The sequence below is a fragment of the Caretta caretta genome, chromosome 2 (genome assembly GCF_965140235.1).
Source record: "Caretta caretta isolate rCarCar2 chromosome 2, rCarCar1.hap1, whole genome shotgun sequence".
Lineage (NCBI taxonomy): Eukaryota > Metazoa > Chordata > Testudines > Cheloniidae > Caretta > Caretta caretta.
The window spans coordinates 146,454,408-146,478,525 of NC_134207.1; the positions used below are offsets into that span (position 1 = coordinate 146,454,408).

The 24,118-nt window shown below is 46.2% G+C and overlaps 1 protein-coding gene across 2 annotated transcripts in view; it reads right to left on the reverse strand.

Moving 5' to 3' along the window:
• SLC12A7 (solute carrier family 12 member 7) overlaps positions 1–24,118 on the reverse strand; it is a 339,376-nt gene that overhangs the window by 286,405 nt on the left and 28,853 nt on the right. The gene's annotated exons all lie outside the window — the stretch shown is intronic.

The following is a 24,118-nucleotide window of genomic DNA, read 5'->3' on the forward strand; positions in this document are numbered from 1 at the left end:
TACTGTTGTTGATTTGTGCTCTGCTTTCTTTTCTCTCCCAGTTCACCCTGACTCCCAGTTCCTGTTTGCCTTTTCTTACAAGGGGCAACAATACACATGGACCACACTGCCACAGGGGTATACTGAAAGCCCGTCATATTTTTCCCAAGCATTAGCCCGAGACCTTGCTGACCTTGTTTTCCTGTCCAGGTCCACACTAGTCCAATATGTAGATGATCTACTCCTCTGTTCCCCTTCATTGTCTGCCTCTGAAACTGACTCTTTAGTGCTCCTTACTGCCCTAGCAAATAAGGGTCACAAAGCTTCTTGCTCTAAACTACAACTCTGTCAAGCTTCTGTCACATACCTCGGCTTTCTCCTCTCCCAGGGTTCCTGTGCACTTTCTCCTACCCGCGTCCAAGCTATCCTTAGCTTTCCCCGACCCCGCTCCCCAGGCCAGGTCCAGAAGTTTTTAGGCATGGCTGGATTTTGCAGACAATGGATTCCCCAATATGCCTCCCTTGCAAAACCTTTCCAGGAACTCACTCAATTCTCTGTGCCTGACCCCATGCCGTGGCCCCCGGAGGCCAATTCTGCCTTTGTTTCCCTCAAATAGGGTTTGGCTTCTGCCCCTGCCTTAGGGCTGCCTGACTATTCTAAGCCTTTTACCCTTTTCTGCCACGAACAATCTGTGTGTGCGCTTGGAGTTCTCACTCAGATGCATGGAGAAAAGAACTGCCCAGTGGCTTATTTCTCTGCCACTTTAGACCCTGTTGCCCAAGGCTTACTCCCCTGCCTGCTGCAGCGGGCCTAGTTGAAATGTCTGATTCCCTTGTTCTCCACTCTCCTCTTACCCTCCTGGTCCCTCACTGACCTCACCCTGCTCCAAGACTCTGCCCCAGAAACGGAGAAAGAATCCTGGGTTGCCCAAGGTTGCTCTCTACATCCCGAATCCTTTTGGCGCTCGCCTACTGGCGCCTTTGTAGCCCCCTTTTCACTCTACCCCTCTCTGGCTGCCCTGCTACACGGTGTTTCGCATGTCGGAAAGGAGGGGATGGTCTCTGCTGTAACTAAGACAGGATGGTGGGCCCCCCCATTTTAGCTCTTTTGCAGCCCGCCACTGTGCAGCCTGTACCACAAAGCCATAATATTGTTAAACCTGTAAAAGTGGCCCAGGGGTTCCAGGGCCTGCCTCAAGCACCGTTCTTGCACATATGCCTAAGTGTCAACAATATGAATTTATATTGGTTATGGTATGTTTATTCTCTGGTTGGACTGAAGTCTTTCCTTGTCACAAGGCTGACTCACTGCCTGTTGCCAAATGTTTGTTAAATCATATTATGCCTGCCAAGGGAATTCCTGCTACTCTGTCCAGTGATCGGGGTACACATTTTACTGGACAACTTGTTCAACACCTGGACCGTATATTGCATATCAAACACCTGTTGCACTGTCCCTACCACCCACAGAGTGCAGGTGCAGTTGAAAGACGAAATGGTGTACTTAAGCCTATGCGAGCTATGACTCCCGTTCCAGATTTGAACTTGACTCACAGTGCGCTCCTTCAGTATTGCAAGGGACTAATGCAAGCTGTAAGTCACTTCCATTCACAGGTTCGACCTGCCTGGCCCATGGAACCCACCTCCAACGCTTGCCACAACCTCGAGCCAGGTGATTGGGTTTACGTACGGCGCCATCATCGAAAGCACGCCTTGGAGCCCCGGTGGAAGGGTCCTCATCAGGTACTGCTTACTACACAGACGGCTGTTAGACTATCTGGCATCGCAGCGTGGATACATGCTTCATAGTGTAAAAAGGCACCATCCCCAGAGAACCAATCATCACCTCAGGACAATGCAGAGTCAATTTTGACTCCAGAAGATGACGTAGAGGAACAGTCTGCAATACCTTACAATCTACGCTCTCGTAAGGGTTGCCAGAAGCAGACGCTGTTCCTCGGCTGCTGGTATCTTACGGTCTGGGGATACCACGATGACAATTCTTTTATCCAGCAGCAGGTGTGGATAGCTCAGACCCTTAATATTTCTAATTGCTGAGTCTGCAGCCACATCCCAGCCAACTCTCAAACTGGTGTTCCTGTCCTGGCTATCCCACTCAAGTCCCCAGACCTCACTGGAGGGCCTCGTCCGTTTAACAAAATATGGATCAACAATGACACTTGGGAAGCGGTGGGAATAAATGCAACTAAATAGATAAGCGTGGTGGAAGGAAAAAGTCATTGGTGTTGGGTGTGTAATGGGACAGGGCTGGATCGGGGAAAAGCCGTTGCCTTCAGCATATTGTGGCCAATGGTGTATGGGATTATTCAAACAAAACTAAAAAGTGGCGGGCCGGGTATGGAGATATGAATTTTTTTCTCAACCTGGGATCAAACAGAGAAATCCATCTCATGTTCCCCCTACAGTAACCTTAGTGAAAACAATACAATCTTTCAATGTCATGCAAATAACACCACTCCTCGTAAGGAGAATTACCCTGTACCCTTTGGGGGATACTACTCCTCCTTTGCAAACACCTATATGACAAATGGGTGCAACCGACCCTTCCTGGCCTTAATAGGCCATCACTGGGTGTGTGGGACCAGAGCTTATACCGAACTAACAGCTAATTGGTCAGGAATCTGTTATCCTGCCCGACTCTTCCCACAATTCCGAGTGCTAGGAACCTTCCCTCGACAACGCCTCCGCAATTTCAGGTGAAAAAGAAGGGACTTAACAGATGCCCAACGGCACGTAAATAACATAAGCCCCTTAACCTGAGAAGAGGCCATTGGCAGTTGCTTAATACCATTAGGGGGAGTAATACACCAAACAAAAAGGCTCCTAAGGTTACAAGTAGTAGTTGAAATAATGGCAAATGAAACCTGGATTTATGCAGGAAATAGCCTGACTTGATTATGTAAAGAGTTGTCACTTTGGATGGGCTAGCACCAGCAGGAGAGTGAATTTGTGTGGGGGGGTGGAGGGTGAGAAAACCTGGATTTGTGCTGGAAATGGCCCACCTGATGATCACTTTAGATAAGCTATTACCAGAAGGACAGTGGGGTGGGAGGAGGTATTGTTTCATATTCTCTGTGTATATATAAAGTCTGCTGCAGTTTCCACGGTATACATCTGATGAAGTGAGCTGTAGCTCACGAAAGCTCATGCTCAAATAAATTGGTTAGTCTCTAAGGTGCCACAAGTACTCCTTTTCTTTTTGCGAATACAGACTAACACAGCTGTTACTCTGAAACCTTACATTATGAGAGGAGATTCAAAGAACTTGGATTGTTTAACCTAACCAAAAGAAGTTGCGGGGAGGTACGATTGCTCTCTATAAATTCATAAGAGGGATAAATACCAGGAAGGAAAAGCAGTTATTTAAGTGAAGCGCCAATGTGGACACAAGAACAAATGGATATAAACTGGCCATCAACAAATTTAGCCTCAAAATTAGGCAAAGGTTTCTAACAATCAGAGGAGTGAAGTTCTGGAACTTCCAAGGGGAGCACTGGGGGCAAAAAAATCTAACTGCCAGTTGCAGAAATCCCCAATGGCTAGAGATGGGACACTAGATGGGGAAGGCTCTGAGTTACTACAGAGAATTCTCTCTCAGGTATCTGATTGGTGGGTCTTGCCCACATGCTCAGAGTCTGATAATCATATTTGGGAAGGAATTTTCCCCTGGATCAGACTGGCAGAGACTCTGGGGCGGGGCCACTTGCAGATTTAAACTAGTGTAAATGATGAATTCTTTATAACTTGAAGTCTTTAACCCTGATTTGAGGACTTCAGTAACTCAGACAGAGGTTAGGGGTCTATTTCAGGGTGAGGTTCTGTGGCCTGCAAGGTGCAGGAGGTCAGACTAGATCATGATGATCCCTTCTGCCCTTAAAGTCTATAAGTCTAGCTGCACACTGTATTGGAGAATGGAAGAAGTAGTTATACCAGGGGTGGGCAAACTACGACCCGGGGGCCACATCTGGCCCTTCAGACATTTTAATCCGGCCCTTGAGCTTCTGCCAGGGGCTTGCCCTGCTCCAGACACAGAGCAGGGTCAGGGACTTGCCCCACTCCATGCTGCTCCCAGAAGCAGCAGCATATCCCTCCTCCTGCTCCTATGCATAGGGGCAGCCAGGGGGCTCTGCACGCTGCTCCCACCTCAAGCACCACCCCACAGCTCCAAATGGCCAATGGGAGCTGCAGGGTGGCGCCTGCAGATGAGGCAGTGTGCAGAGCTGCCTGGCTGCACCTCCACATAGGAGCTGGAGGGACATATGCCGCTGCTTCTGGGAGCTGCTTGAGGTAAGTGCCCCCCCAGAGCCTGCACCCCAAACCCCTCCTGTACTTCAACCCCCTGCACCACTCCTGCTCCCCCTCCCACCCTCTGAACCCTTCAGTCCCAGCTCAGAGCACCCTCATGCACCCCCAACCCCTCATCCTCAGCCCCACCCCAGAGCATACCCCAACTCTTTGCCTCAGCCCGGAGCCCCCTCCCGCATTCTGAATTCCTCATTTCTGGCCCTACCCTAGAGCCCACGCCCCCTCCCGCACCCGAACCCCCAATTTCATGAGCATTCATGGCCCACCATACAATTTCCATACCCAGATGTGGCCCTCGGGCCAAAAAGTTTGCCCATCCATAGTTATACAACATGTTGTCTATTGACTCATAGTGATGCATAAGGATTCAGTTATGATGAATAATGTTCATAATGGGTTTTCTGTTAGACAAAATACACAGCAGAAATCCCAGACAGACACTCCCACGCACACTCTGAACTCTCATATCTACAAGTCTGTTGTACTTAATCTTTCAAAAACCTGTGACACACAATGTTTTATGTTTGCTTGTTTTAAAGGCCAACTTTTAATTGATTAATTAGGGAAACTAATTAATCAGAGATTGTGCTGAAAGTTTGGGGCAGATGTACTTTTTTTTTTAAATAAAATAAGGAGGTGGAGGCAAAATTGTCCAGTGATTAGGGCATGAGTCAAGCACTTGTGAGACCTGGATTAAATTTTCTGCTCCACCACAGACTTCTTATGTGATCTTTGGTCATTTACCCTCTCTGTGCCTTGGTTTCCCTCCCCCAACTCTCATCACTAAAACCAGGGATAATAGTACTTCTCTACATCACAGGAGTGTTCTGAGGATAAATACATTAAAGATTGTCAAGTACTTTGAGATCTATTGATGAAGAATGCATAAGAACTAGGTATTCATTTTATTATTCTTTATGTGCAAAAACAGAAAACAACTGTAACTATAGCATTGCTACTGCTCCAGCATAATTAGAAAAATCACATTAAAGGACAAAGAGAAAAACCCTCCCCAGCATTAAATGATAAAAATAAATCTCCGCCTCCAACTTGAAAGAAAGAACTCCCCACAGCTAAAACAGCATTTATTCATAAGAACAAAAGAAACCAGACATTCCTTTAGGTTCACAGATTCACAGTAAGGACTCGTCTACATTTAGCCCTGGTCTACACTACGCATGTAGGTCGAATTTAGCAGCGTAAGATCAATTTAACCATGCACCCGCCCACACGACGAAGCCATTTTTGTCGACTTAAAGGGCTTTTGAAATAGATTTCTGTACTCCTCCCCGTCGAGGGGATTAGCGCTGAAATCGACACTGCTGGGTAGAATTTGAGGTAGTGTGGATGCAATTCGATGTTGTTGGCCTCTGGGAGCTATCCCAGAGTGCTCCATTGTGACCGCTCTGGACAGTACTTTCAACTCGGATGCACTAGCCAGGTACACAGGAAAAGCACTGGGAACTTTTGAATTTCATTTCCTGTTTGGCCAGTGTGGCGACCTCATCAGCAGAGGTGACCATGCAGAGCTCATCAGCACAGCTGACCATGCAGTCCCAGAATAGCAAAAGAGCTCCATCATGGACCAAAGGGGAGGTACTGGATCTGATCGCTTTATGGGGAGACGAATCCATGCTATCAGAACTCCGTTCCAAAAGACGAAATGCCAATATATTTGAAAAAATATCCAAGTGCATGATGCACACAGGCTATAACAGGGACCTGCAGCAGTGCCGTGTGAAAATTAAGGAGCTCAGGCAAGCCTACCAAAAAACCAAAGTGGCAAACAGCTGCTCCGGGTCAGAGCCCCAGAAATGCCGCTTCTATGATAAGCTGCATGAAATTCTTGGGGGTGCCTCTACCACTACCCCACCCCTGTCCGTGGACATCTGCAAGGGGGGAGTCTCATGCAACAGGGATGAGGATTTTGGGGACGAGGGAGATGAGGAGGAGGATAGTGCACAACAGGCAAGTGGAGAAACCGTTCTCTCCGACAGCCAGGAACTGTTTATCTCCCTGGAGCCAATACCCTCCCAATCCTCCCAAGGCGGACTCCTGGACCATGAAGCCGGAGAAGGCACCTCTGGTGAGTGTACCTTTGTAAATATAATACATGATTTAAAAGCAAGCATGTTTAATGATTAATTTGCCCTGAAGACTTGGGATGCATTCGTGGCCAGTATAGCTACTGGAAAAGTCTGTTAACGTGTCTGGGAATGGAGCGGAAATCCTGCAGGGACATTATTAAGGGGACATTCAGAGGTGGCCTTTCCTGCTGGGCTGTTTGCCTGTGGCTGAAAAGAAATCTTCCCCTCTTTTAGCCACACGGTCGGGTTGGGGGGGTTGTTCACGGTCAGCTGTTTGTATTTGGCTGGCAGGGATCTTCCCTGATACTAGTCACACAGTGGGAGGAGGGGTGAAACAATCATCCCAGAGAATTGGATGGGTGTGGGGGGTTAGTTGGGTTTGTGCTGCACGTTAACCCAAAAACCACAGCCCCTCCTTTTAAATGGCCAACCCAATGGGTGCTTGGTATGGGAAAGGAGGGTACTGCTGTTTGAAACCATTCCCACATGTTATGAAGGTTGAAGAAGCCGAAAGACTGTGGCTTACCATGGCTGCCTGCAAGCCAAATAATGTTGCCTGGCCCTCCGTGTGTGATCTCTAACACCAAACTGGCAGGCCCTCAATATAAGAGGCAAAATGCGACCTTGTACCGAAAGCACATGTGCTATGTAATGTTAACAGTTCGGCTCACCATGAAAGAGTCTACCCATTGTTCTCTAACATGTGTCTTTTTAAATACTACTCTCCCTTTTTTTTCCCTCCTGCACCTGCAAATGTTTCAACGCTCCCCCTATCATCTCTGTCCCAGAGGCTAGCGCAGATAAGAAGGTGAAAAAAATGCACTCACGATGAAATTTTCACTGCATGAGCTCAGAGAACGAGCTCAGCAGAATGCGTGGAGGCAAACAATGGCAGAGTCCAGGAAAGCAGAAAATGAACACAAGGAAAGGAGGGACAAGCAAGATGAGAGGCTGCGGGAGCAAGAGGAGAGGTGGCGGCAGCGTGATGAGAGGAGGCAGGATGCAATGCTGAGGCTACTGTGGAGGATCGAACTGATATGCTTTGGCGTCTGGTGGAGCTGCAGAAAGGCAGCAGGAGCACAGACCGCCGCTGCAGCCCCTGTGTAACCGTCCGCCCTCCTCACCCAGATGCCCAAGAATGCAGGCGGGTGGGATGCGGCAGCTCTGGGCACCCATCCACTCCACCCCAGAGGACTGCCCAAGCAACAGAAGGCTGGCATTCAATAAGTTTTGAAGTGCAGTGTGGCCTTGTCCTTCCCTCCTCCCCCACCCCTCCCGGGCTACCTTGACAGTTATCCCCCTATTTGTGTGATGAATTAATTAAAGAATGCATGATTTTGAAACAACAATGACTTCATTTCCTCTGCAAGTGGTGATCGAAGGGGGGAGGGTGGTTGGCTTACAGGGAAGTAGAGTGAACCAAAGGGGCAGGTTTTCATCAAGGAGAAACAAACAGAAGTGTCACACTGTAGCCTAGCCAGTCATGAAACTGGTTTTCAAAGCTTCTCGGATGCACTCTTCTAATTACCCTGGTGTCTGGCTACGCGTGATCAGCAGCCAGGCGATTTGCCTCAACCTCCCACCCTGCCATAAATGTCTACCCCTTACTCTCACAGATATTGTGGAGCACACAGCAGGCAGCAATAACAATGGGACTATTGGTTTCACTAAGGTCTAACCGAGTCAGTAAACTGCGCCAGCGTGCTTTTAAATGTCCAAATGCACATTCTATCACCATTCTGCACTTGCTCAGCCTATAGTTGACCAGCTCCTTACTACTGTCCAGGGTGCCTGTGTATGCCTTCATGAGCCATGGCATTAAAGGGTAAGCTGGGTCCCCAAGGATAACTGTAGGCATTTCAACATCCCCAAAAGTTATTTTCTGGTCTGGGAAGTAAGTCCCTTCCTGCAGCTGTTCATACAGACTAGAGTTCCTGAAGATGTGACTGTCATGTACCTTTCCAGGCCATCCCACATTGATGTCAGTGAAACTTCCCTTGTGATCCAGCAGTGCTTGCAGCACCATTGAAAAGTATCCCTTGCGGTTTATGTACCATCTGCCAAGGTGGCCCGGTCCCAAAATAAGGATATGTATTCCGTCTATCACCCCACCACAGTTAGGGAATCCCATTGCAGTAAAGCCATCCACTATGACCTTCACATTTCCCAGAGTCACTACCCTTGATAGCAGCAACTCAGTGATTGCACTGGCTACTTGGATCAGAGCAGCCCCCACAGTAGATTTGCCCACTCCAAATTGATTCCCAACTCACCGGTAGCTGTCTGGCATTACAAGCTTCCAAGGGCTATCACCACTCACTTGTGAACTGGGAGGGCTGCTCTCATCTTGGTATTCTTGTGCTTCAGAGCAGGGGAAAGCAAGTCATAAAGTTCCATGGAAGTGCCCTTACGCATGCGAAAGTTTCGCAGCCACTGGAAATCATCCCAGACCTGCAGCATGATGCAGTCCCATCAGTCTGTGCTTGTTTCCTGTGCCCAGAATCGGAGTTCCATGGCATGAGCCTGCCCCATTGCCACCAGGATGTCCAAATTGCCAGGGCCCATACTTTGAGAGAAGTCTGTATCCATGTCCTCATCACTCTTATCACCATGCTGCCGTTGCCTCTTCCCCTGCAGGTTCTGGTTCTGCACATACCGCAGGATAATGTGCAAGGTGTTTACAATGCTCATAACTGCCGCAGTGATCTGAGCAGGCTCCATGCTTGCCGTGGTATGGTGTCTGCAGGAGAGCAGAATTGCAGCGGAAGCGGTGGCTGACAATGGATGCCACGAGAATAGATATTTATAGAGAATGACGAGAGGACCTGCGAGGTGGATTCATGAGAGCAGGAGAGCAGAGTTGCAGTGGAAGCGGTAGAGGCCGATGGTTAGCACCACGCACATTTCCCGAGGAAGCACACATGTACCTGAGAGCCCATGACAGACAACATGGAGAAATTCGCTATTGAGACAATAGGAGCAGAGTTGCAGAAAAAGTAGTGGATGATGACGGTTTGCGGTCCTACTGCACCATCTGCTGAAAGCACTACGGCGTCTGCACGGAAAAAAGGTGCAAAATGATTGTCTGCCGTTGCTTTAATGGAGGGAGGGAGGAAGGGAGGGGAGACCGATGACATGTACCCAAAACCACCCGCAACAATGTTTTTGTCCCATCAGGCACTGGGAGCTTAACCCAAAATTCCAATGGGCGGCGGAGACTGTGGGAACTGTGGGATAGCTACCCACAGTGCACCGCTCCGTAAGCCGATGCTAGCCATGGTAGTGAGGACACACTCCACCGACTTAATGCACTTAGTGTGGACATGCACAATCGACTGTATAAAATCAATTTCTAAAAATCGACTTCAATAATATCGACCTAATTCCGTAGTGTAGACATACCCTAAGGGTTTTTGCATTGGTGCATAGATGCACTGCATCAGTGTAAAGTGAAGTTCTCACTTCACACTGGTATAGCACATTTGCATGAATGGATTTGCACTGGAGAGGTAGCCACCCCCATGCAAAAATCCCTGATACAGACAATCCCTGAACCTAAAAAGTCCACCTGGGTCAGTTAAAACAAAAACAAAAAACTTTTACCACACCTGAAGGAAGGAAGAGCGGTCATCTGGTCTGAATTCATATGTTCTATTATGCTGAAAGTTTACAAAGATAACTGAAAGTAACACTTTGTAACCATATAGAGTTCAATAGGTAGATTTAACATTATACTCACAAAAGTGATACGTGGGAAGCAAAGAAAAAGAGGTGAGATGATGCCCACTCTATTATTATTTTGAATTAAAAGTTTGCTTATTTTTAAATATTATAAGATAAACTTATCAGAACTGACCATGTTTACACCACAAAAAACCCAAAACACTCAATTATGGAGCACAACAATTTTCAACTACCTTTATGTTGTAGAGAATATTAGTTTGTTTTGTTAATAGAGGGGTTTTAGTATTGTGAAGTGTTGAGTAGCACTGTAAATCAAAGCTATATTCATTCTTTCAGCATTTCATTACATTTAAACTCTTTGCTTCTTATGATTCATAAGCTGTACAACAGAAAGAACATAGTTAAGGCAGCTTATTTGTTTCTATAGCCCATGGGAATTTAAACTGGCAAGAGATCTGGGGGGGGGGGTAATTGAATTTTTCCTACTGTTTACTCTTAGTACATTTCTTTTCTCTATCAAATTACATTACTCATGTCACCTATGAAAAAATAATGAAAAGGGCAGTTACTCAGACATATGTAAACAATGGATTTTAAAGAGTACAAAAAGAGTAAAGGATAGTTTCTTAGCCATAAGTTACTTTCTTAAGACAAGTGTTCAAGTTCACATACAAACACAAATACACTCTCTCACACACACACACACACACCCCACAATATCCTTACAAGGAGATGTTATTATAAGAGATTTTATAACCAATATTTTCATTTTGGCACTGTCAAGGTTCCTCCCCCACTCTGAACTCTAGGGTACAGATGTGGGGACCTGCATGAAAAACCTCCTAAGCTTATCTTTACCAGCTTAGGTCAAAACTTCCCCAAGGTACAAAATATTACACCCGTTATCCTTGGAATGGCCGCTACCACCACCAAACAATTACTGGTTACTGGGGAAGAGCTGTTTGGACGCGTCTGTCCCCCCAAAATACTTCCCAAAACCTTGCACCCCACTTCCTGGACAAGGTTTGGTAAAAAGCCTCACCAATTTGCCTAGGTGACTACAGACCCAGACCCTTGGATCTTAAGAACAATGAACAATCCTCCCAACACTTGCACCCTCCCTTTCCTGGGAAATGTTGGATAAAAAGCCTCACCAATTTGCATAGGTGACCACAGACCCAAACCCTTGGATCTGAGAACAATGAAAAAGCATTCAGTTTTTACAAGAAGACTTTTAATAAAAAATAGAAGTAAATAGAAATAAAGAAATCCCCCCTGTAAAATCAGGATGGTAGATATCTTACAGGGTAATTAGATTCAAAACATAGAGAACCCCTCTAGGCAAAACCTTAAGTTACAAAAAAGATATACAGACAGAAATAGTTATTCTATTCAGCACAATTCTTTTCTCAGCCATTTAAAGAAATCATAATCTAACACATACCTAGCTAGATTACTTACTAAAAGTTCTAAGACTCCATTCCTGTTCTGTCCCTGGCAAAGAGCAGCACACAGACCCTTTGTTCCTCTCCCTCCTCCCAGCTTTTGAAAGTATCTTGTCTCCTCATTGGTCATTTTGGTCAGGTGCCAGCGAGGTTACCTTTAGCTTCTTAACCCTTTACAGGTGAGAGGAGCTTTCCCCTGGCCAGGAGGGATTTCAAAGGGGTTTACCCTTCCCTTTATATTTATGACAGGCACCATACTAGTTAGGGTTATTGGACAGTTTATATCTTAAACCCAATGTTCCCCCTTCACTGCCTTATGTTCCATTTTCTGAAAGCTTTTTTGTGCCTGAAATTGCACACACTTTACTTTTAGGCAAGAAAAAAAAATATTTGAATGTTTGTGGTTAATCAAATAAGTCATGTTGAATTGAACCACTTAGAAAACTGGTAGTTTTTCACTCCAAATATAATTCCTTTCCCCCTGCAAAATATATGTGAAAGATATGTTGGTCTGAAGTGTTCACATCTGTTTTAAATGCTTTTTAAAGTGAGCACTAATATGCAGTACTGTTTATTATTGAGGTTGGGTTGACATTTTAAAACTTTGGGAGTTCTTGTACAAGTATTACTAGACATGTTAACCCCTGGGGAGAGCAAGCATATTTGCACCCCCTGCCAGGTTTTGGGGGGGGTTTTTGCATTTCTCTGCTCAATTTTTCCATCCCGACAGCTTTGCACCCTGGGCGGCTGTCCTGCTTGCCCCGTCCTGGTTACAGCCCTATGCACAAGACTATCTTCAGAAAGTTGGTTGTTAATTTTGAAGTTACTCACTATAAGTATCTTAATCTCTGAGCTCCACAAGGTCTCTGCTGAGCTTATTAAACCTTTTCCTAGATCTTGCAGAACTTATATATTCTGCATGTGTGTGGAGTTTGCAAATCACCAGAATCCAACAGTTTTGGTTCAATGAGAATAAAACCTCTGAAACAGCCCTGCAGAATTTATAAGATCCAAGAGCCACATAGTAACAGCAGCCTGTCTCTAATGCTTCATGAGCTCAGTAAGCAACAGCTCTAATATAAGTTTGAATACTCCTAGAGCTATTCATTTCAGGTTTTATAGAATTTAGAGACTCTGGGTACAAGTTGTAAGAAAACAGCTTGTAAGAAACTTGTAAGAAAACAGTGGACTTAGGGTGGGGTTTTCAAAAAGGGTTCAGACTGATTGACCTCACTGATTCCACTGAAGTCAATGAAAATTTCATCATTTACTTCAGTGGAAGCAGTTAAACAAATGACTTATTGATTTGTAAACTCCTACCTTTTGTGATTATCATTATTCTGTCATTTAAGTGCCCAAGGTTTACAAGCTCGGCAGTCTAGCAAGTCAAGCATGTGAAGACAGAAATCTCCATGACCATTCCTTTCAGAGTTTTCAAGCACCACTGACTGGCTTTCAAATGCTATCTCTGCAAAATCTTCATTTCAGCATTTACAGTATTAAAAAATTCCTCTAAGAAACTGTAAGCTTAACAATCTCTGTAAACTATCATTTTAGGACTGGTTAAAAGATAGCAAAAAAGGGTAAGAATAAATGGTCAGTTTTCAGAATGAAGAGAGGTAAATATTGATGTCCCCCATATGTTTGTACTGGGACAAGTACTATTCAACATATTCATAAATGATCTGGAAAAAAAAGGGGTAAACAGTGAGGTGGCAAAGTTTGCAGATGATATAAAACTCAAGATAGTTAAGTTCAAAGCACATTTCAAAGAATGACAAAGGGACCTCACAAAACTGGGTGACTGGGCCACAAAATGGCAGATGAAATTCAATGTTGATAAATTAAACTAATGCACATTGGAAAACATAATCCCAACTATACATATAAAATGATGGAGTCTAAATTAGCTGTAACTGCTCAAGAAAGAGATCTTGGAGTTATTGTGAATAGTTCTCTGAAAACATCCATTCAATGCACAGTCAAGGAATTATGATGTGATTGGAATAACAGAGACTTGGTGGGATAACTCACATGACTGGAGTACTGTCATGGATGGATATAAGCTGTTCAGGAAGGACAGGAAGGGCAGAAAAGGTGAGGGAGTTGCACTGTATGTAAGGGAGCAGTATGACTACTTAGAGCTCAAGTATGAAACTGCAGAAAAACCTGAGAGTCTCTGGATTAAGTTTAGAAGTGTGAGCAACAAGGGTGATGTCATGGTGGGAGTCTACTATAGACCACCAGACCAGGGGGATGAGGTGGACGAGGCTTTCTTCCGGCAACTCGCAGAACTTACTAGATCGCAGGCCCTGGTTCTCATGGGAGACTTCAATCACCCTGATATCTGCTGGGAGAGCAATACAGCAGTGCACAGACAATCCAGGAAGGTTTTGGAACGTGTAGGGGACAATTTCCTGGTGCAAGTGCTGGAGGAACCAACTAGGAGCAGGGCTCTTCTTGACCTGCTGCTCACAAACGGGGAAGAATTAGTAGGGGAAGCTAAAGTGGATGGGAACCTGGGAGGCAGTGACCATGAAATGGTTGAGTTCAGGATCCTAACACAAGGAAGAAAGGAGAGCAGCAGAATACAGACCCTGGACTTCAGAAAAGCAGACTTTGACTCCCTCAGGGAACTGATGGGCAAGATCCTCTGGGAGAATAACATGAGGGGGAAAGGAGTCCAGGAGAGTTGGCTGTATTTTAAAGAATCCTTATTGAGGTTACAGGGACAAACCATCCTGATGTGTAGAAAGAATAGTAAATATGGCAGGCGACCAGCTTGCCTTAACAGTGAAATCCTTGCTGCTCTTAAATACAAAAAAGAAGCTTACAAGAAATGGAAGATTGGACAAATGACCAGGGATGAGTATAAAAATATTGCTCGGGCTTGCAGGAGTGAAATCAGGAAGGCCAAATACACCTGGAGTTACAGCTAGCAAGAGATGTTAAGAGTAACAAGAAGGGTTTCTTCAGGTATGTTAACAACAAGAAGAAAGTCAAGGAAAGTGTGGGCCCCTTACTGAATGAGGGAGGCAACCTAGTGACAGAGGATGTGGAAAAAGCTAATGTACTCAATGCTTTTTTTGCCTCTGTCTTCACGAACAAGGTCAGCTCCCAGACTACTGCACTGGGCAGCACAGCATGGGGAGGAGGTGACCAGCCCTCTGTGAAGGAAGAAGTGGTTCGGGACTATTTAGAAAAGCTGGACGAGCACAAGTCCATGGGGCCGAATGCGTTGCATCCGAGAGTGCTAAAGGAGTTGGCAGATGTGATTGCAGAGCCATTGGCCATTATCTTTGAAAACTCATGGCGATCGGGGGAGGTCCCAGATGACTGGAAAAAGGCTAATGTAGTGCCCATCTTTAAAAAAGGGAAGAAGGAGGATCCTAGGAACTACAGGCCAGTCAGCCTCACCTCAGTCCCTGGAAAAATCATGGAGCAGGTCCTCAAGGAATCATCTGGAGTACTGTGTCCAGATGCCACACTACAAGAAGGATGTAAAAAATTGGAAAGAGTCCAGCGGAGGGCAACAAAAATGATTAGGGGACTGGAACACATGACTTATGAGGAGAGGCTGAGGGAACTGGGGATGTTTAGTCTTCAGAAGAGAAGAATGAGGGGGGATTTGATAGCTGCTTTCAACTACCTGAAAGGGGGTTCCAAAGAGGATGGATATAGACTGTTCTCAGTAGTAGCAGATGACAGAACAAGGAGTAATGGTCTCAAGTTGTAGTGGGGGAGATTTAAGTTGGATATTAGGAAAAACTTTTTCACTAGGAGGGTGGTGAAACACTGGAATGCGTTACCTAGGGAGGTGGTGGAATCTCCTTCCCTAGAAGTTTTTAAGGTCAGGCTTGACAAAGCCCTGGCTGGGATGATTTAGTCGGTGATCGGTCCTGCTTTGAGCAGGGGCTTGGACTAGATGACCTCCTGAGGTCCCTTCCAACCCTTATATTCTATGATTCTATGAATGCGAAGCAGCAGTCAAAAAAGCTAACAGAATGTTGGGAAATAGTGGGAATCATTAAGAAAGGGATAGATAATAAAACAGAAAATATCATATTGCCTCTATATAAATCCAACATAGCATGCCCACATCTTGAATACTGTGTGCAGATGTGGCCACCCCATCTCAAAAAAGATATATTGGAATTGGAAACGGTTCTGAAAAAGGCAACAAAAATTATTAGGGGTACAGAACAGCTTCCATGTGAGGAGAGATTAATAAGACTAGGACTTTTCAGCTTGGAAAAGAGACAACTAAAGGGGGATATGATAGAGGTCTATAAAATCATGACTGGCATGGAGAAAGTAAATAAGGAAGTGTTGTTTACTCCTTCTCATAACACAAGAACTAGGGGTCACCAAATGAAATTAATAGGCAGCAGGTTTAAAACAAACAAAAGGAAGTATTTCTTCACACAACACACAGTCAACCTGTGGAATTATTTGCCAGAGGGTGTTGTGAAGGCCAAGGGTTCAAAAAAGAACTAGATACATTCATGGAGGATAGGTCCACCAATGGCTATTAGCCAGGATTGGCAGGGATGGTGTCCCTAGCTTCTGTTTGCTAGAAGCTGGGAATGGGTGACAGGGAATGGATCACTTGATGATTACCTGTTCTGTTCATTCCCTCTGAAGCACATGGCACATTGGCCACTGTTGGAAGACAGGATACTGGGCTAGATGGACCTTTGGTCTGACCCAGTATGGCTGTTCTTATGTTCTTAATAGGCCAGAAGCCTAAAGCCATCCATTAAGCACAGTTTCAACATACAAGTTAAAAGCAGTCACTCTTAGCAAGTATGTCACTCTTAGAATGGAAAGGAAACTATTGTGTATTGACCCAAAAGATATCCATACATATGATACTGTATCACATCAAGTGCTACACCAAGAACATATATAAAGTGTTGCATCAAAAGGTAAAAGCAACAGAAAATTTCAGACAAAACATTAAGCGTGGCTGGGATGACTTCCCCAGAAGTAAGCAAGCACCATCTAGACTCATTAGGTACTCTTAAATGCCAAGAAAGGGCAATTTAATGCTACAGGATGAGCTTACTCGGACTGGCAGCTATTCATGTTTGATGAACCAGAGCTTATTAATAACTTGACAAAAGCAGTCTTCAGGTGCTGTGATAGCTGAAGATGTCAGTCAAATGGATGCTTTGAGTCATGACATGTCATGACTTATCTATCTTTGGGCTCCAATCAAGAAGAATAGACTAAAGCTGTGCTCAAATGCAAAGAAGAAAGTCAGAATGAAAGTGGCAGGGTCTGGTAAAGAACTAACCACAGATGAGCAAATAATAACCTATCTCCTGGTCATGCCCAGATCTCAGTGTGATATTGATCTGCATGAACCTTTGGGAAAGTATGAGTTCTCTGTGGTACCACAACTGATGTTTGAATGTGAAGGAACAATACAGGTGACAGGTGACATGCAAACTAATGCACATTTTGCATGGTCTTCCTAAGCCAGCTCCTACTGATAACATAACCAGTACCTTATGACAACAGAGGCCTTTCAGCATAGCAATCATAGATGGTATGGCTGACGTACAAGCTCTCTACAAGCCAGAAAATGTTAATACCTGCCAAGGTTTGGCTAAACACTTCATTATGAGGCTATAGAGAAAATACTGGACTGGTGATAAAGTCTGCCTCATGTTTGATATGGAAGCCGAAAAGGAGGAATCAATTAAAAATATTACTGGAAAGAAGAGACTCCATGGTATTAAACCTGTCCAATTCAAAATCATTGACTCCATGAACATCTCCAATGCCACAGTGAAGAAGCTACTGTCTCATACTCATATGAAGGACAATTTGACTGCATACTTTGCAGGAAAACATTCCAGCAAGCAAAGAATTGTTGCCATCGTATGGCATAATGAAGCTATTGCCTCACACTGCTTAGTGGAGTTTCTTCATAGATTCCATAAGGAGGTTGACACTAAAATTACCTTACATGCCACCAATGCCACAAAGAGAGGTGCTACTAAACTCTGGCACAGATGTTCCAGTGCTCTACGTGAGATGCTACCCAAGACTTCCACAAGATTCTGTTTTTGTACCAGCAGGACAGTGGGGTGGGAGGAGGTATTGTTTCATATTCTCTGTGTGTACATAAAGTCTGCTGCAGTTTCCACGGTACGCATCCGATGAAGTGAGCTGTAGCTCACGAAAGCTCATGCTCAAATAAATTGGTTAGTCTCTAAGGTGCCACAAGTACTCCTTTTCTTTTTGCTGAGAAACAGAATCAATATATATCCCTCAGAGATGTATTCCTATCAGCTGGACCATTAAATGCTGTCACACTGTCAGGTTTACACATCCTTTCAGAATATGACACTACTAGAAGGTTGGCTGAAAGGACTGAAATATCTTACTGAAAGGCATCTGATTTAGCCTCCTCACCCTGAAGGCGCTTGACAGTCACTGATGAGGTCATAAATACACTGGAGGCATTCATATGCTGAGTTTACCATTTGAAGACAAACATTATGACACTTGCAGAGCTACATTAGTGAATGTTTTCCAAGAAGCTGGCAAATGGAGAAAAATTGTCACCTATAAGGGGTGCATTTATACCTGATATCAAGAGGGAAAATTAACACGCAATGGAATGGCTGCAGGATGATTGAGGGCATCCAAAACTATTCTCCTCTGCTGGGCATGAATGAGTCTTGGAGGATGGACTGATCACACCCATTATGTGTGAAATACCATGCACTCCCGAAAGAATCCTTCAGCTAATCAAATGCTCATGTGCAAAGACAAGATACTCAGTACCCTGAAAATGTCTGGCTAGTAGCCTCACTTGTACAGATATGTGCATGTGCGGTGCAGATGAGCATCAACGTGACATGTTTAGCAGTGGTGCCCCAGGAAGAGATGACACTGACAATGACTTTGATGAACAAATATTTTCAGTCCTACATGTCAAGTACAACTTCCCTAGGATTACCAAAGATCAATGACTTTTTTTATTTAAGTGATACAGCCAGATAAGAAGAAAGAAGAGGAGATGCTGCAAGACTGTGCTGCATCAGAAAATGAAACCTGGGTCTGGAGGGTGACCCTTGCAGAAAACATAGAGAAGGAAAGAGTGGTGAGGAGAAAGGCCCAGGAGTCCAAGCAGAAAATGGAAAGGGAGATGCACCAGATTTGCCAACTGGAGGTTCATCCACAGGGCCCGGCTCAACTGCACCCCACTGAAAGGAGCTGTCCGCCACGGGAATCAAGAGAAATGATGCAGAAAGTGCAGCTATGCCAACGAGACACTACCCCACACCTTGTGTAGCTGCAAGCCTGATTCCAGAGCCTGGCAGCTGCGCCACAATGCCATCCAAGATTGCCTAGTCCAGGGGTGGGCAACCTTCAGCCCGTGGGCCGCATGCAGTCCATCAGGTTAATCTGATTGCGGGTCACAAGACACTTTGCTGACATTGACCGTCCCTGTGGCCTGCCACTTCCTGCAACTCCCATTGGCTGGGAACAGCGAACCATGGCCACTGGGAGCTGCAGGGGCCATGCTTGCGGCTGATCAACATCAGCAAAATGTTTCGCGGCCCGCAGATTACCCTGATGGGCTGCATGCACTGGCTTAGTCAAAGCCATCCTGCCACCTGTGGGGAAGATGGCCGTGAACTCCACCATCCCTGGAACGCACAGCCAACTGCAACCAGACATCATCATCACCAACGAGGACCAGAAGAAGATCATCATGGTGGATATCACAGTGCCCTTTGAGAACAGGACCTCGGCCTTCCATGACGCCCAAGATTGAAAGGTGGAGAAATACACCCCTCTGGCTAACACCTTGAGAGCTAGGGGTTACCAGATTCAAACTCATGCTCTGATTGTCAGAGCTCTGGGCGCATGGACCCCAGCAACGAGCAAGTATTGCAGGAATGCAGAATTGGCCAGCACTACACTCAGCTGATATAGCAACTCATGGTGTCAGGCGCCATCAGGTGGTCAAGGGCCATCTACCTAGAACACATCACTGGACATCAGCAATACCAGGACAGATAAGCTGGAGTGCCGATGAGAAGTGAGGTCGGAAAGTAAACAAAATGCTTCCCTGGTGGATTGTATTTTCTAATGGACAACCTATCCTAAATTCTCAATTACTGAGGGACAATCTTCACTCATTGATATATTTGCTTTCCACAACCAACTCTCGATATAACTTTTCATGAGTGATGTACCCAAATATTTGGAAGTCAATATCTAAATTGTATCATTACATTTATTAATCTTATATGGATTATTGCTGATTATGTACTATATATATTGTATTACTTTTAAACCAACCTTTGTACTTTTGGATAATTTACTATACCCAGATGTACAAACACTCTTTTCTTAACCTATGTATTATATAATTTTAACATTAACATTTTTATATCAGAGTGCCTTTAAGATCAATAGTAATAAGGAATTCCCTAGTGCCAGGCAGCCTAAGTAGGGAATTAGGTAACAGGCAGGCCCCATTGGCACCTTCACAGGTGGGGACATCAAAGCAGGCATTCCATAACTGATCAATGGACTCCCTATACTTCATGAATCCATCCTGGCCCCCTGCATAGCAGCAAAGAGACAGGAAGTACACACCCTGAGGGACTGTCCCAAGATTTGAGAAGGCTTAAGAGATGGGATGAAGTGGATGAGGCTTTCTTCCGGCAACTCACGGAAGTTACTAGATCGCAGGCCCTGGTTCTCATGGGAGACTTCAATCACCCTGATATCTGCTGGGAGAGCAATACAGCAGTGCACAGACAATCCAGGAAGTTTTTGGAAAATGTAGGGGACAATTTCCTGGTGCAAGTGCTGGAGGAACCAACTAGGGGCAGAGCTCTTCTTGACCTGCTGCTCACAAACTGGGAAGAATTAGTAGGGGAAGCTAAAGTGGATGGGAACCTGGGAGGCAGTGACCATGAGATGGTGGAGTTCAGGATCCTGACACAGGGAAGAAAGGAAAGCAGCAGGATACAGACCCTGGGCTTCAGACAAGCAGTCTTTGACTCCCTCAGGAAACATGGGCAGGATCCCATGGCTAGATTGTTGGGCTCAACGGGTAGTGATCAATGGCTCCATGTCTAGTTGGCAGCCGATATCAAGTGGAGCGCCCCTGGGGTCGGTCCTGGGGCCGGTTTTGTTCAATATCTTCATAAATGATCTGGAGGATGGTGTGGATTGCACCCTCAGCAAGTTTCCGGATGACACTAAACTGGGAGGAGAGGTAGATACGCTGGAAGGAAGGGATAGGATACAGAGGGATCTAGACAAATTAGAGGATTGGGCCAAAAGAAATCTGATGAGGTTCAACAAGGACAAGTGCAGAGTCCTGCACTTAGGATGGAAGAATCCCATGCACCGCTACAGACTAGGGACCGAATGGCTCGGCAGCAGTTCTGCAGAAAAGGTCCTAGGGGTTACAGTGGACGAGAAGCTGGATATGAGTCAACAGTGTGCCCTTGTTGCCAAGAAGGCCAATGGCATTTTGGGATGTATAAGTAGGGGCATAGCCAGCAGATTGAGGGACATGATCGTTCCCCTCTATTCGACATTGGTGAAGCCTCATCTGGAGTATTGTGTCCAGTTTTGGGCCCCACACAGCAAGAAGGATGTGGAAAAATTGGAAAGAGTCCAGCGGAGGGCAACAAAAATGATTAGGGGACTGGAACACATGACTTATGAGGAGAGGCTGAGGGAACTGGGATTGTTTAGTCTGCGGAAGAGAAGAATGAGGGGGGATTTGATAGCTGCTTTCAACTACCTGAAAGCAGGTTCCAAAGAGGATGGATCTAGACTGTTCTCAGTGGTAGCTGATGACAGAACAAGGAGTAATGGTCTCAAGTTGCAGTGGGGGAGGTTTAGGTTGGGTATTAGGAAAAACTTTTTCACTAGGAGGGTGGTGAAACACTGGAATGCGTTACCAAGGGAGGTGGTGGAATCTCCTTCCTTAGATATTTTTAAGGTCAGGCTTGACAAAGCCCTGGCTGGGATGATTTAGTTGGGGATTGGTCCTGCTTTGAGCAGGGGATTGGACCAGATGACCTCCTGAGGTCCCTTCCAACCCTGATATTCTATGATTCTAAGAGTACTAATGATGTTGGGGAAAGGGCCCTGGTGAGGGGAGTCTGTACAGAAGGGGAAAATCAATAAAATGCTCTAAAAATAATGGGCACCAAGCCCAAAGTCACTTGTTCCTGGGGTGGGGGCCTTGAGGGAGTCCAGGAGATCTGGTTCAATAGGGAACTCTAACAATGCTATTTTTTAAAAAAAATACCTGATTTGGGGCCTGCCTGTTGTCAGGCTCAGTAACTGCAAGAGTCCTTCATCACTACTCTCCTAGCATCCATCACTTTCACTTGTATTGGCTTTTAAGAATGATTGGAGTAATCTTTCTTAAGTGGAGGGGGGTTGAGTACCCATGGAAAAGAGGGGAAGTCGGCACACATGCACAAGATACCTTCTGCACCTGGAGTAGGGACCTAAGTTCCCTCAAAGCTGTGTGGCCGCACAGCAGCATATTAAGCACCACACAGGCACTTAGGGCTGCAGCGGGGAGAGATTTCTTTTCTCTAACTCTTCCCCAAGCCCCAGCTCAGCCCAGCCCAGCCCAGCCCAGCCATGGACTTGCTGCAGCCAGGGGAGAGGTGCCCCTCCCCCAGCCCCAACCCAGCCTGGCACAGATCTGATGTAGAGCGCCTCGTTCAGCCGAAACGCATTTCCGAGTCCCTCTCACACCAAGGCTCTGGCACAGCAGCAGCAACATGACTCAAATGCGCAATGCATGGAACGGGAGGAGCAGCTCTTTGCCATTATGCCCCACCCGGTGGTTCAGTGTGCTCCCCCAGCTCACGCAGGGAGTCACCTAAAGCGGAGCGAGCTCTGGGTGTCCTCTGGGCTGCAGCAGGTCAGAAGGTTGGGGCTGGGGGAGGAGCGCCTTTCCCATGGCTGCAGCAGCACTAGGCCAGGCTGGGTTCGGACTGGGGGAGGGGCACCTCTCCCATGGCCGCAGCAGATCCAGGCCAAGCTGGGTTGGGGTCATGGGAGAGGCGCCCCTCCCCTGGCCTCAACCCAGCCCAGACCTGCCAGGAGTGTGGGAGAGGCACCTCTCCCCCCACCAGTACAGGTACTGCTACAGGGAGAGAGAGCTGGGGGGAGTCCTCCCTCCCTGTTGCAGCCCCAGGACAACCTGTACCCCAAACCCCTCATCCCTGGCCCCACCCCAGAGCCCACACCCCCAGCCAGAGCCCTCACTCCACCCCACACCCCAAACCTCTGCCCCAGCCCTGAGCCCCCTCCTACACTCCAAACCCCTCGGCCCCACCCCCACCACTTGAATTTTGTTATGTGCACTACTGTGGAAGTCACACATCACCTCCATATTGGTGCACACAACAAAATTCATTCTGCACATGGGTGGGAAAGATTAGTGGGAAGACTGGTAGGGACCATCCTTCATTCTGTTTGTGATGTCTGTGTATTCTCATGAAATGGAGCCCTGATCTTGATTTAAGCAAGGGAACCACAGGGTTAACCCTCTCCAGAGCCAGAGAAGGAGAGATGCTGAGACTGTGGATCACTTAAGAGCTGCCCAAGGAGCCCAGGCTGCTGTAGGGAGCCTCGGACCCTCCACCTGCCCTGGGCAGGGGGCCAGAGGGCCCAAGAGCAGCCCCCAGCCTGTGTGCCTGCCCCCCACCGGGCACACTGCCTAGGGAAGGTGGAAGGTTCAGGGCTCCCCACAGTAGCCCAGGCTCCATGGGCAGCTCTTACCACAGCCCAGCTCCAGCTTCTGGCCAAAACAGGGGGCTGGGCCTTGCGGGGGAGAAGGGGAGGAGCAGGGGGTAGGGGCCCATGGCTAAGGGTGTGGGGGGCCCAAATTTTCTTTGTGTTCAAGGCCCTAATAAATCTTAATCTGCCTCTGGTTACACCTGATGTACACCTAAAACTTAGGTCAACCTAGCTACATTGCTCACACCTCAGAGATGTAAACTTGGTCTACACTTAAAAGTTAAGTTGACATAGCTATGTTGGTCAGTGGTATGAAAAAAACCATACCTCTGACTGACATAGCTATGCCAACCTAACCCCCAGTTTACATGCAGCTAGGTCAACAGAAGATTGCTTCTGTTGATGTAGCTACCATCATTCAGGGAGGTGGACTTCCTATACCAATGGAAATAACCCTTCTGTCACCGTAGCCTGCGTCTACACTAGCAGGTTATATTCTGACAAAGCTATGCAAGTATACTCTCCCTAGCATAGACATATCCATAGCTAAGCTGACTTAAGTCCTGGTGTAGACACCACTAGCTTGATGGAAGAATTCTTCCATTAACCTAGTGCCACATCTAAGGGGGAAAAATAATGGAAAAACCCCTTCTTCAATGTAGCAAGTGTCTACACTATGGTGTTACAGTTGCAGTGCCAGAATGGTGCCCACTGTAGCATCTGTAATATAAACGTAGCCTTAGCCTACTATTCTGACAGAATACCACACTCAGTGAAATGTAAATAACTCCTTCACATTCACCCACAAGATCATAGGTGCAGACTCCATGGTTTGCTCCAG